Raw genomic sequence first — 12,069 nt, 5'->3', positions numbered from 1 at the left:
AAAAGAGAATAAATTTACCTAATCCAAGTGTATCTAAAATTACAGATATTGTAACATTTTGGTGCAACAAAGCCTCAAAAACCCAGATCCAATCCCTGGAAGCCAATTTTGCTTCTAACTCCCTCCCATAAATAGAGAACAAGTTTAGCCACTCTGAGTGCATAAAAATATCCTGACCCTGATGTAGCCTCATGCTATGATGCCTCAAAAACTTATATCTAACACCTAGATCCTATGTTTATCGTTGATTTACAAATTATGGTCATGATTCCTAAAACCACTGTAACTTGATGGACTTTCAGTGGAAATACTCCTTATTTATACTAAAATAAGTGAGATCATGTTTGGCCCTACACGTATAAGAATCCTTTCACCCGCCAGTGGCATGCAGACAGTTCTGAGATGAAATGCTATCAAATCTGTCAGCATCTCAATACGTATATATTATACATATTTATATTTGGGGCCCAATTCATATTGCTCTCGTTCCTCTCTGGTAGAATAAAAGATTGTAAACTGGCCAGATCTGGCCCCTGGGGAATACTCCTAGCATTAAAGCATTCCCAGACTGCTGTTGAACTGCTGTAATGGACCTGTAGTATGCTAGAGCCATGGCCAGAGCATAGCTGCATTCCATCTATTCAGTTTTCAGAACAGCCTTTTGGGAGTTCTTGACTTTGAGAGTAGTTTAGAGCAGCCCTTAGGCTGAGAGCCAAACTGGCCTTTGATTGGCCTAGGAACCCAGGGGATATAAAGGTGGTGTTCAGCCTTCATTGTCCTACCCATTGGGTGCTAGGCTGAATAGAGCTCAGCCACACCTATGAATGTGGCCCATCACATTTATAAGGAACCCATCACCTTTTTCTCACAGTGTCAATTAACAGACTGTTCAATGGGAAACAGTGAGGCCAGCAGAGAATTTCCCTATTGGAGAACAAAACCCCAGCTGGTGTAAATGACCTACTGCACCTCTGCCTCACCTTTCCAGAAGAGAGGTCATGCTGGGCAACTTAGGAGGGGTGCTACACTAATCCGCCACTGACTTACAGTCCATTAAGGACGCTGTGTAAGTGGCACAGTTTAGAGCAGCCTGGCAGCAGCTTGGTCATAGTCAGAGACAGGACTGGCCCTTATAATAAGGGAAGTATAACTGTGTCCCTGACACTTCCCGCACCTTTTGTCCTGACCAAGCAAACCTCTAGTGTGTGAATGAAACTTACCCTTCAATGGCTATTACCCCAATGGCTGTTACATTAGTTTTACATTTCACCCATATTATGGCACAATATTACAATACCTTTGATGGCTCTAACAGCATAACATGCATTAAAATACATCAAGTCTAGTCTTTAAAAGAAATTTGTAATTTTGGGGTGGCTATGTACTTTCAGTGATTTTAGTGACAATTTTTTAGCCCAAGTCCACCTGGTTTTGTGCCCGTGAGTCCATGAAACCATAACTAATTAGCAGCAAATTCCCCCTTCTTCCCCATTCCTGGAGTCCCCAGCTGAGGTCACTCAGACATAAAAGTATTTGACCACAACCATTAATCAATATTTGGATATCGAAGCAGTAGGAAATGTGGCTGCACATGGTTATGAATGAAAAACTGTTCCTGCAATTAAGGAGACGCTAGCTATTGAGTACCTGGCCTTTCATGTGTTTTTAGTGCTCTAGCTTCTGGTTATATAGACAACTTTTTCTGCGAACAGGTTGTTTATTTGTTCCAGGTAACAAGTAATGTAGCATCTGCTGCTAGCTAAATCTAGTAGGCTATTGGCCATTTATATACATATTGCCAAAGGAAATGTGGCCTTCTAGTTTTGCTGGCAGATGTACTGGAATTAGACTGTGAAGTTTTAATAAGATCTTATTAAATTAACATGAAGGACCAAATTCACATCCAGGCTGAGATTTAGTCTAATTTTGTGTGTGATTTTTTTATAGTATATATGAGAAATTAACAGCCCCCCATATGAACATGCCATTGAACTTTTCAATTGAACATATGATGACTGCACAATTTTTATGACTGCATTTATGTATAACCATGCCTTTCTGAAAATGTAGACGTAATCATTATACCGGTAGGTAATTATGCTTAAAAATTGTTCATTCAGACTTAGACAAGAAATAGAATTTTGGAAAGTGCCTTAGTGACCTATGAACCTAAATTCAATTTTCCAAAGTGCTGATGCAGGTTAGGTGCCTAACTCCCAATCGGTCAGAATCCTTCCAGATTCTGTAAACCTATACGAATATCTGGTAATTGCATGATATTTTCCAAGAAAGTTTAATTATTATTATTTTATTACTTTCCTCTGAGAATCTCAAAGCAAATGAAACAGTTGGGCAAAATATAATTACCTTATTTTATATAGGGAAAAATGGCATAGAGGGGTTAAATGATTTTCCAAATGACACAGAGCATTTCTCAGTGTCCAAATTGGGAATAGAATCCACGTCTTTTGTTTCTCCCTAGATAACTGTAAAATTCACTGCTCATGAGTGGGATAAACTAATATCAAAATACAGAAACAACATAATTGAAATTAAACTTCTAACTTATCTTAAAATCATATGATATTTTATAAAAACAAATTCAAAGCAAAGAAGAGAGGGTTTTTTTTAATATGAAAACACAAAATATAGATAGATGGCTGTTTGGGCGTATATATTATATGTGTGTGTGTGTGTGCTGTGATGAGTTTGCCCATGAAGAAACTTCAGAATTGGACTTGTCAGAATAAGAGACTGGAAAGTGGAACCCACAATTAGATGTATGGGTCTAGTCTCTTTTCAGTCCATATTCAAAACACTGATTAGCTTTCAGAGGAGCTATAGCACACATGTGAACTGAATAGAAAATATACCCAGTAGAGCGAGATTAAAATCTCAGTTCTGAGATGATTATTCACTTCTGAATGGACAGGATTTCTAGGTCTTGCAAAAAGCTCTCTAGATCAATTCTTCTTGAAGACCACTGCAACTGTCAGGATTTATATATTTACATTCATACCAATTGCTGGGTCATGTATTGCAAACTACTGCATTTTGTATATAAATTAAGTGAACACTGAAACAAAACCACAAAATATTGCATTCATTTATTTACTTTGATTTTGATATAAAATTTTAAAAATGTTAATTGTTGACTAAATTCCTCTACCATCCTTGGAGTGCTCAAGTATTTATCTTTACAATCTCCTAACAAAAACATACTCTTATCAACAATTGCTGATTTTACCATTAACATCTAGCATATCCCCATCCCAAAAGGCTCTGGGTAAAGACTCTTGAGAGACCCTCCTAATACGTGGAAGGAAAGATGGGCTTTGCAACATGTCTGGAAGGTTGGGTTCTATGGGACTAAAGGAAGAAGCAGATTCTAAAGTGGTGGGGTCATCACACAGAATGCCCTACCAGGAACAGCCAGCTCCAGCCTATAAATAATGGAGTGATTTCGCCTACTGCTAAGGACTGCAAGTGTATCAATATGATTTGACGCACCTCAGGGGGAGCTCTAAAAGGCATGATGTCTACATATTAGACACTACTAGCAACTACATTATCATTCCACCCTTTAACAGAGTGCAATGTACATTCATCTCTATATCTGGAAGGTTCTGCTGGCTGATGGAGTAGTTCCAGCTCTTCCCTGTCTTATCTGGAGTAGCTAGTGTCTCTACTTGAACTAGCGTAGTTCAGTCCTTGCACTGAGAGCAAGCCCCTGGTTGAGGCTCCATGCACACTCCCTAATATCTCAACCTTGGACACCCACACATGATTTTATCACAGTTTAACTCATCATAAACTAAGCTGCACATTGTTAATAACGGGGAAATACAACATTGTGTAAAGTAACAAATTCAGGAAATTAAAGATGAATGATAAGACTTGAATTCTTAGAGCTTTCCATGGAAAGTTTTTATCTTTGAAATACTGTTTTAAATGATTATTTTATGGTATTTGATCATTACAATGACCCCCAATAAATTATTTAATTATTCTTGAAGTAACTTAGGAATCAGCACTTCCTTATGGTGCGATACATCTGCCAACACATTCTACTCAAAGTGAGCACTGGCAATTTGGCCTTCAAACGATTTAGTAATGTTTTAAAGCACCATGTATATAACAGTGCAATCTTTCCAGTCAGTTACTTAACCCAGCTAATGCTGAGTTTGTTACTGTATTAAGTCCACTCACTTTTTCTGTAGTGTACATTAAAGCTCAGGCTGGCTAGGAAGTGGAGGACAGACTCATGCATTATTTTTTCAGTTCATTCTTTTCATTTACTTTGTAGAATTGTGGAGTTTAATCTTTTTATGCTTTTGGAAAATTAAATATTTAAGGACTTTTATGGCTTACTATTACAGGAAGGGGCCTTTGAGGATGCTAAAATCTGCCCATTCTACACATCTGTAATATTAGTCTTATTCCCAACTGAAGAATCAAAATTCAAGTTCGCATTAACCAAGAAAACTTTCTAGTCATTAGCTTCTCTATTCTGCTTCTCTAGTCTATCATACAGCAAGCAAGGCAGCATTATGAGATATTTAGTGTCTGCAGAAATGCAAGAAAAACATTATGGCCTCAAATATCCTGAAAGCTGTTATTTAATTCAGGGAGAATGCATTATTTTATCACCTTTTCACCATCTTTAAAGACAACATTGTTTCTTTCCAGCTAGAGTAAAATTTGTAATTTCCCAATTTAGACTCCAATTCAGGAAAGCATTTAGGTACACCCTTACATTTAAAGAACAGGAGTACTTGTGGCACCTTAGAGACTAACAAATTTATTTGAGCATAAGCTTTCATGGCTACAGCCCACTTCATCAGCTGCATAGAATGGAACATATAGTAAGGAGATATATATACACATACAGAGAACATGAAAAGGTGGGAGTTGCCCTACCAACTCTAAGAGGCTAATTAATTAAGAGAAAAAACTTTAGTAGTGATAATCCATTAGCCTTCTGGGCAACAAGGGAACACTGTTGACTCATATCCAGCTTCTCATCCACTGTAATCCCCAGATCCTTTTCTCCAGTCAGTTCCCAGCCTATAGCAGTGCATGGAATTCTTCCATCCTAAGTGCAGGACTATTCACTTGTCTTTGTTGAATCTCATCAGATTTCTTTTGGCCCAATCCTCCAATTTGCCTAGGTCACTCTGGACCCTTTCCCTACCCTCCAATGTACATATCTCTCTCCCCCCCACACTTAGTGTCATCCACGAACTTGCTAAGGGTGCAATCCATCCCATATCCAGATCATTAATGAAGATGTTGAACAAAACCAGCTCCAGGACCGATCCCTGGGGCACTCTACTTGATACCGGCTGCCAACTAGACATGGAGCCGTTGATCACTAGACATTGAGCCCGACGATCTGTATTCTGCTGCTTTCCTTTCTTCCTTTTGTCAGGATCCTGAACTCTACCATCTCATGGTCACTGCTTCCCAGGTTGCCACCCACTTCTACTTTCCCTACCAATACTTTCTGGCTTGTGAGCAGCCGGTCAAGAGGAATATGGTCCCTAGTTGGTTCCTCCAGCACTTGCACCAGGAAAAATAAATATGATTTAACTTTTTGAGTCAGAGGGAAGGATTATAATGCCAAGGATCTATGCCTACTATGCACCATGGAACTCTGCTCTGTGGGTGCCCCATTTGGGGTAGACTTGCAGGATTGGGGCAGGACAGAGCCAGGGTGGGACAAATGAGTGGTGAATATTTGCAGCTATGAGCATCTACCACCTTTCAACCAAGCCCAGTAACAACATACAAAACATAACAGATTAGGGTCTGCCCATAATAATCCTAACTGAAGTTTGTACAGATAATCACTCTGTAACACTGGTCCATCTTGATACATAGAACTTTCGTACAGCATACATTCATTGCTTGTTTCTCATTAGCTTTTTAGGAAGTTGCTCTGAAAACACAATGGATTTACAAGCAGTAGCATACTTTAGTCACCTTATTAGAATACTGCCTTGAAACAAACAAAAAGGATGACAATTACCAGGTCTGCATATATTTTCAATCCCAAGGAGATAAATTCCAGGGTCCCTTTCATCTGTATTCCCAGGACTCAGTCAGCAAAATTCAATACTTTTGAAAGCAAGGCCATTATGAATTAATTTGATAAATCTTACTTGTTCTGTTATTTGAAGGATGAGCATCCAGAGCCTTTTGGCTACACTCATATTCACTCATGAAACTGTAGGCTTTGTTTATTTCTGTTCATTTTTCTTCTTTATGAAATATTTTAATAAGATATTTGAATTGTATTAATTTCTATTCAACACATTTGTACACTTCTATCCTCTGCATGATATATGCACGTTTTAGTTGTCTTCCTGTCTCTGTTGTATAAATAAAAAAATGTTTACAACAGAAATGAATTAAAAGAGGTTCACTGTGAAAAATCTTTCCTATTTAGCTAGACATTTTCTAATACAAGAATTATTTCCTGTATTGACAACTCCTCTTTTTCCATCTCTTTCCCATATAATGTTATATTCCAGAGCTAAACAAATTGTGCCCTGATCCTGAAAACATGTGCTTTACTTTTGCTATCAGTAGGACTATGAATAGTAGTACAATGAAGCACATGTGTTTGCAGGCTTGGGGCATGGGGCCATTAATGGAGCTCTGACAATTTACACTGAATGAGAATCTGTCCTCTAGTGACTAAGAGAATAATACTTTAGGGATAGCCACTCAGATTCACACTTCTTGTTTTACATTTGTCTGAGAACCAGTTGCCTTCAGATATGTTCATTTAAATTCAGCTTAAATAAAAATTTACAAAGATAATGAATTTCTGCATAAAATACAATTAAAATTAAATGAGCAATTACTTGTAATTCTATCAAATTAAAATAAATTGAAGTTCATTATTTTTAATTGAAATCAATCATTTATAATGCTTAATATCTTTTGCAAATCTTCAGATATTAAGCTAATTCAAAATTAGATCAGTTGAAGAGGATGAATAGAATTTTGTGATAATTTTGTAAAAATGTATTGCAATTTTCAGTGAAATTTGAAATGCTGACAAAAATTTTCACTGAAATGCTAAAAAACCCTCAACCTGTTCGAATTAAAATAGTGTGTAATGGGATGTGTAGGCTGCAAGCAGAGTTTGTCAGGCATTTCTGCCTCTAGTAGTGGGATGTGTAAGAAATTGCAGAATTGGGTTATTTTGTTGGTAATTCATAGGGCTGAATTGTTTTTTCCAGGAAAATGTTCAGGATTTTCAAAAAAAATCCTGTCTCATATTGGGACAAAAGATCAAAAATTCTAATAGATTCAGGTTAATGAAAATATTTCAGTTTGATAATTTAAAAACAAATCTGTTTTTTTACATTTTTAATTTATTTAGTAAAATTTGCTTACATTTCTAAACAAAAAGCAGATAAGTGATAAAGCCAGAGGTATAGTCCAAAATCCCAGTCCCAACTACTGAACCACACTTCCTCTTCAATGACAGCTGTGGTGTTCAACACCTCAAAAAAGAACCTCCAGCATTTTACAGGATTATATTCTCTGTAAGGCATGTAAACAGAGCTGAGATCAGTGATAAAGTGTCCGAAATCCTGGTCATTATGAAGTGTTCTAGTATGCAGTAGTTAAGACCTTGCTTTCAATATTGGGATAACATGAAATAGTGATCAAACAATTTTTGGAATAACATTAAGAAAAACCTGCCCATTCCACTTTTAGTTATCTCAAAGGACTGACAAAAATTTATACCCACTCATTTAGTAAATCAAAGGGTAGTGAAAACAATTGATGACAATTTAGACATTTGCTTAAAAAACACTCAGAGGCCTGATTAAATTTTTTAGATCATCTTAGGGGAAAAAATAATGGGGTGAGAAGCAAATATTAGAGGCAAAGGGAAATTAGGAGTATTGCTTAACAGATCAAAAGAAAATGGACAGAAAGAAGTGATTACCAAGGACCTTATGAAAAGTCTATGACTTCTTTTCATCTGTATCTCTGAAAGTCTCTTTCAGTTTTCTAGCTTTAAAGTCCATAGTTAACAAACTATTTTTAGCAAAATGTTCCAAACATAAACCTACATCTTGTTATATTTCATAATTTTTGGTCTTGTACCACATGAAATATGCTTCAGACCTGTGGGAGTTTTTTGGAATCTCTTCAAATAGACAACATTGAAGGATTCACAGTCCTGTAATGCTTTTTATGTTTCTATTCCTATTCCTTTTTCTTTTATTTTCTAATTTAAACAACAGAAGCATCTACCTCAATTCCAATCCACCTTTATGCCTCTGAATGAGTATAACAAGTTCATGTGGACCATAAAATAATGAAATACAAAGCAGATCTTCCCAACAACATTATTTGTTCAAATTATGTCAGGTATTTCTCATCCATAATAAGTCCAGGATACATACCTTAACATACTTAAAACTGCATTCATAAAAAAAGAACACTCCATTAGAGAAGTAGATCACATGATGGAATGGACCATCCTAATTCCCCAAGGAACCTACTGCAATACAGAGGAAAATACCACTGACTCCACACTCCTAGTTGTCACCTACCACTTACACTGGAACCCATCAAACAATTAAAACCCATACTTACTGGGGAACCACATCCTGAAAGAATCCCTTCTTCTGGGCTTCAAACAACCCCTCACCTTGCAAAGCTCATCACCAGAAGGAAGCTCCCGACAGACCAGGACACATGAACTCTAAGTGGCACCAGCTCTTGCCATAACAACAGATGCAAAACCTGAAGCCATATGTCTACTGCTATGATGACCACTACCCCACACCACACACCCAATTTGTGGTGTGCCTCATTCAAAATATCAAATGCCCCACCAATAACTATGTGGGTGAAACTAGACAATCACTACACTCTCGACACAGACAAATGATAAATGACAAAAATATCCTATCGCCCATGCATAAACACTTTTCACACAACAGCCATTCCATATCTGACCTTTCAATCCTCATTCTCAAAGTAAACCTATACAACACTTTCAAAAGATGAGCCTGGGAGCTTAAACTCATAACTGCTTTAGACATGAAAAATCATGGAGTCAATAGAGAAACTGGTTTAATGTCTCATTACAACAATTAGTGTAGCCCACTAATTCTCCTTTGTCCTATGACTGCAGAGTTGTCTATTTCCCACTTCGTTTTGAATGGTTTCTTACAACATGTAGTCAGTTCCTTACGCTTAACAATCTGTTCCACCTTGTAGTAGCTGTGACACTCGGATTACTTTCCCAAGCTGAAGAAGAGCTCTCTGGAGCTTGAAAGCTTGTCTCTTTACACCAACAGAAATTTGTCCAATAAAAGATAATGCCTTCCTTATCTCTCACCCCCCTTGTATCCTGGGACCAAAAGGGGTACAACTCCAATGAAAATGATTTTACTCTCTTTGATAGAAGATCATAAGAGTGAAAAATGGCAAAGACCTATTAATTCATTAAATCCATCTACTTGAAAGAGAAGAATGTTGTCCCCGATGAATATATATCAGCTAATAAACTGATACTACAAGACATCTTTAAAAAATGTGATCAAGTACTTTTTAATTATTATTTTTCCTATCCTTTTTTTTTCCTCTTAAAAAATGCCACTTTTCCTGACATTTTTTTCATTTGGCAGATATTGGTGTTATTTTCTCAATGGTTATTAAGAAAAACAAGCCAAGACACTAATATATTGTGCATTTTCATTTTTGTCAGAAGTGTCATTATGGGAGCTGTTCAGAATTTTTGTTGAATCATTTTTTTTGATTACACAAATTGTTTTCATGAAATCACTTAGATTTCAAATAGCATTCCTGCAGAAAAAAATATTTTGAATAAAAAAATCATTTTGGAAACTTTTCATTGTTTGAAAATTTAGAAATTTTGTTTCACAATATTGAAATTTCATTTTAATTTTTATATTTCTCCGTTGTTTATTTTACATTATTTTATGACATGTCAGTAGTAGTAGTAGTAGTGCATAATATGAGTAATATGACTTAACAACAAGCACCTGGTCACTTACACGACTACTATTTTGTAGTGGGCATCAATGAAACAACAAGAATCCTGTCAGTTTTAATCAGCAGCTGCCAGGGCATCCAGGGTTCCCAGCCCCACAGCTGGAGATCTATGGCAGCATATTTCTTTTCAGAAATACCATTTTTCAGTGTTTCCAAAACAAAATATTGCCATAAGTTTTCAAGTTAGGACTTTTGATCCTGATTCAGGATGAAAAATATTTCTGAAAACTTACAAATTTGGGCAAAACTAAAATTTGGTTTCCCAGCCACCTGTATTAAACAATGATGTCAGGATTCAGCTAGGAATAAAGGTAATTCCCTATTCAAGCTGCTAAAAAGTAGCCAGGTTTTCAGAGGTATTAAGCACTCATAGAATTGTGTGATGCTTAAAGTTCAGGCAACCAAGTGTGAAAACCTGGGCTATGGTTTATAGTAACTTGCATGCCCTCTGCTGATGGGATGGTTGTAAACAGGGCAGCAGAATAAAAATATTAGACTGGCATCCACTAAATGCTAGGGGGCTGTTACAAAGCTGACAAGTGCTATGGCTGCTTTATTCTGTTCCAGGGTCTGACCAGACCCAGTCGGTATCTATGATTGGGGAAATAGAAAATAGACAGGAAACCACCTATACAGGGACGGTGCAACCATTTAGGTGACCTAGGCGGTCGCCTAGGGTACTAGGATTTGGGGGGCAGCATTTTCTTAGGCAGCGACCGCAGCGGCCGGATCTTTGGCCGCCCTGTTTGCCGCCGGCATTTAGGTGGAGGGAGCTGGGGCAGGGGAGTGCAGGGAGGGCCGCCTGCAGCAAGTAAGGGGGGGCAGCACACAGGGGAACTCCCCGCCCCAGCTCACCCCTGCCCCGCCTCCTCCCCGAGCACGCAGTCACTGCTTCACTTCTCCTGCTTCCCAGGCTTGCGGCGCCTAAGCTGATTGGCGCCGCAAGCCTGGGAGGCGGGAGAAGTGAAGCAGTGATGGCGTGCTTGGGGAGAAGGCGGGGCAGGGGTGAGCTGCTTCACTTCTCCCTCCTCCAAGGCTTGCGGCGCCAATCAGCTTAGGCGCTGCAAGCCTGGGAGGCGGGAGAAGTGAAGCAGTGACTGCGTGCTCGGGGAGGAGGCAGAGCAGGGGTGAGCTGGGGTGGGAGGGGTGCCTCAGGGCAGAGGGTGGGGGGTGGGGAGCTGCCGCAGGGGGGGCGCCTCAGGGCAGAAGGGGAGGAGCTGCTGTGGGGGGGAGTCGCCTCAGGGCGGGGGCTCGGGGATGGGGGAGGGCGCAAGGTGGAAGTTTCGCCTAGGGCACAAAACATCCTTGCACCAGCCCTGCACCTATGAATGTTCTCCCTTGTTTCTCAAGTGCATTTCCTCACCCATGAGCGTCCTGGACTCTTTTGTTTTCTAGTAATATTAAATCCTATTATTAACATTCTGTTTTCTGATCTGGACATAGCCTTACATAGAAATGTGTCCATAGCATGTAGTATCTGGTTACTGCACATGAGCTCAGTGTCACTGCTCAGGATAGCTTTTAAGTAAGTCTCAACATTTCCAGAGCTTCCTCTCTCACTGCTTGATTGGTCTGTTAAAATGTCTGATAACAAACATTGTTTTAGATTTCCTTAGTCTCTGAGTGAAAACTGAGGAAATGTAACATTATTCTTAGAAAAAAAATGCAGGCTGGAAATAGGAATAAGAGCAGATGGCACAAGTTAGCATTTTTAGAGATTATATTACATAAGATGGTAGGAGGCAATTTTTTTATACAAAGTTGCTATTTACCTCTTAAGTAATAGAAATATTCAGCAGATGCTCTGATAACCAAAGCTCAGTTATAGTGTGGAAGCAAATAGGTATGCTCTGTAGCCTTAATATGCAGTAGTTATTCTCTGTCCTGATACATAAAAACTGAAAGTCTTACTACTAAATAAAGTGCTTTCAATATTAAACAGGTATTTAAGCTTAAGATCTAATTCACAGGGACACTAGCAGTAATTATGCATTTCTATTCATTCTTTAGACC

The sequence above is a fragment of the Mauremys reevesii genome, linkage group 8 (assembly GCF_016161935.1).
Source record: "Mauremys reevesii isolate NIE-2019 linkage group 8, ASM1616193v1, whole genome shotgun sequence".
Lineage (NCBI taxonomy): Eukaryota > Metazoa > Chordata > Testudines > Geoemydidae > Mauremys > Mauremys reevesii.
This window is presented reverse-complemented; position numbering follows the sequence as displayed.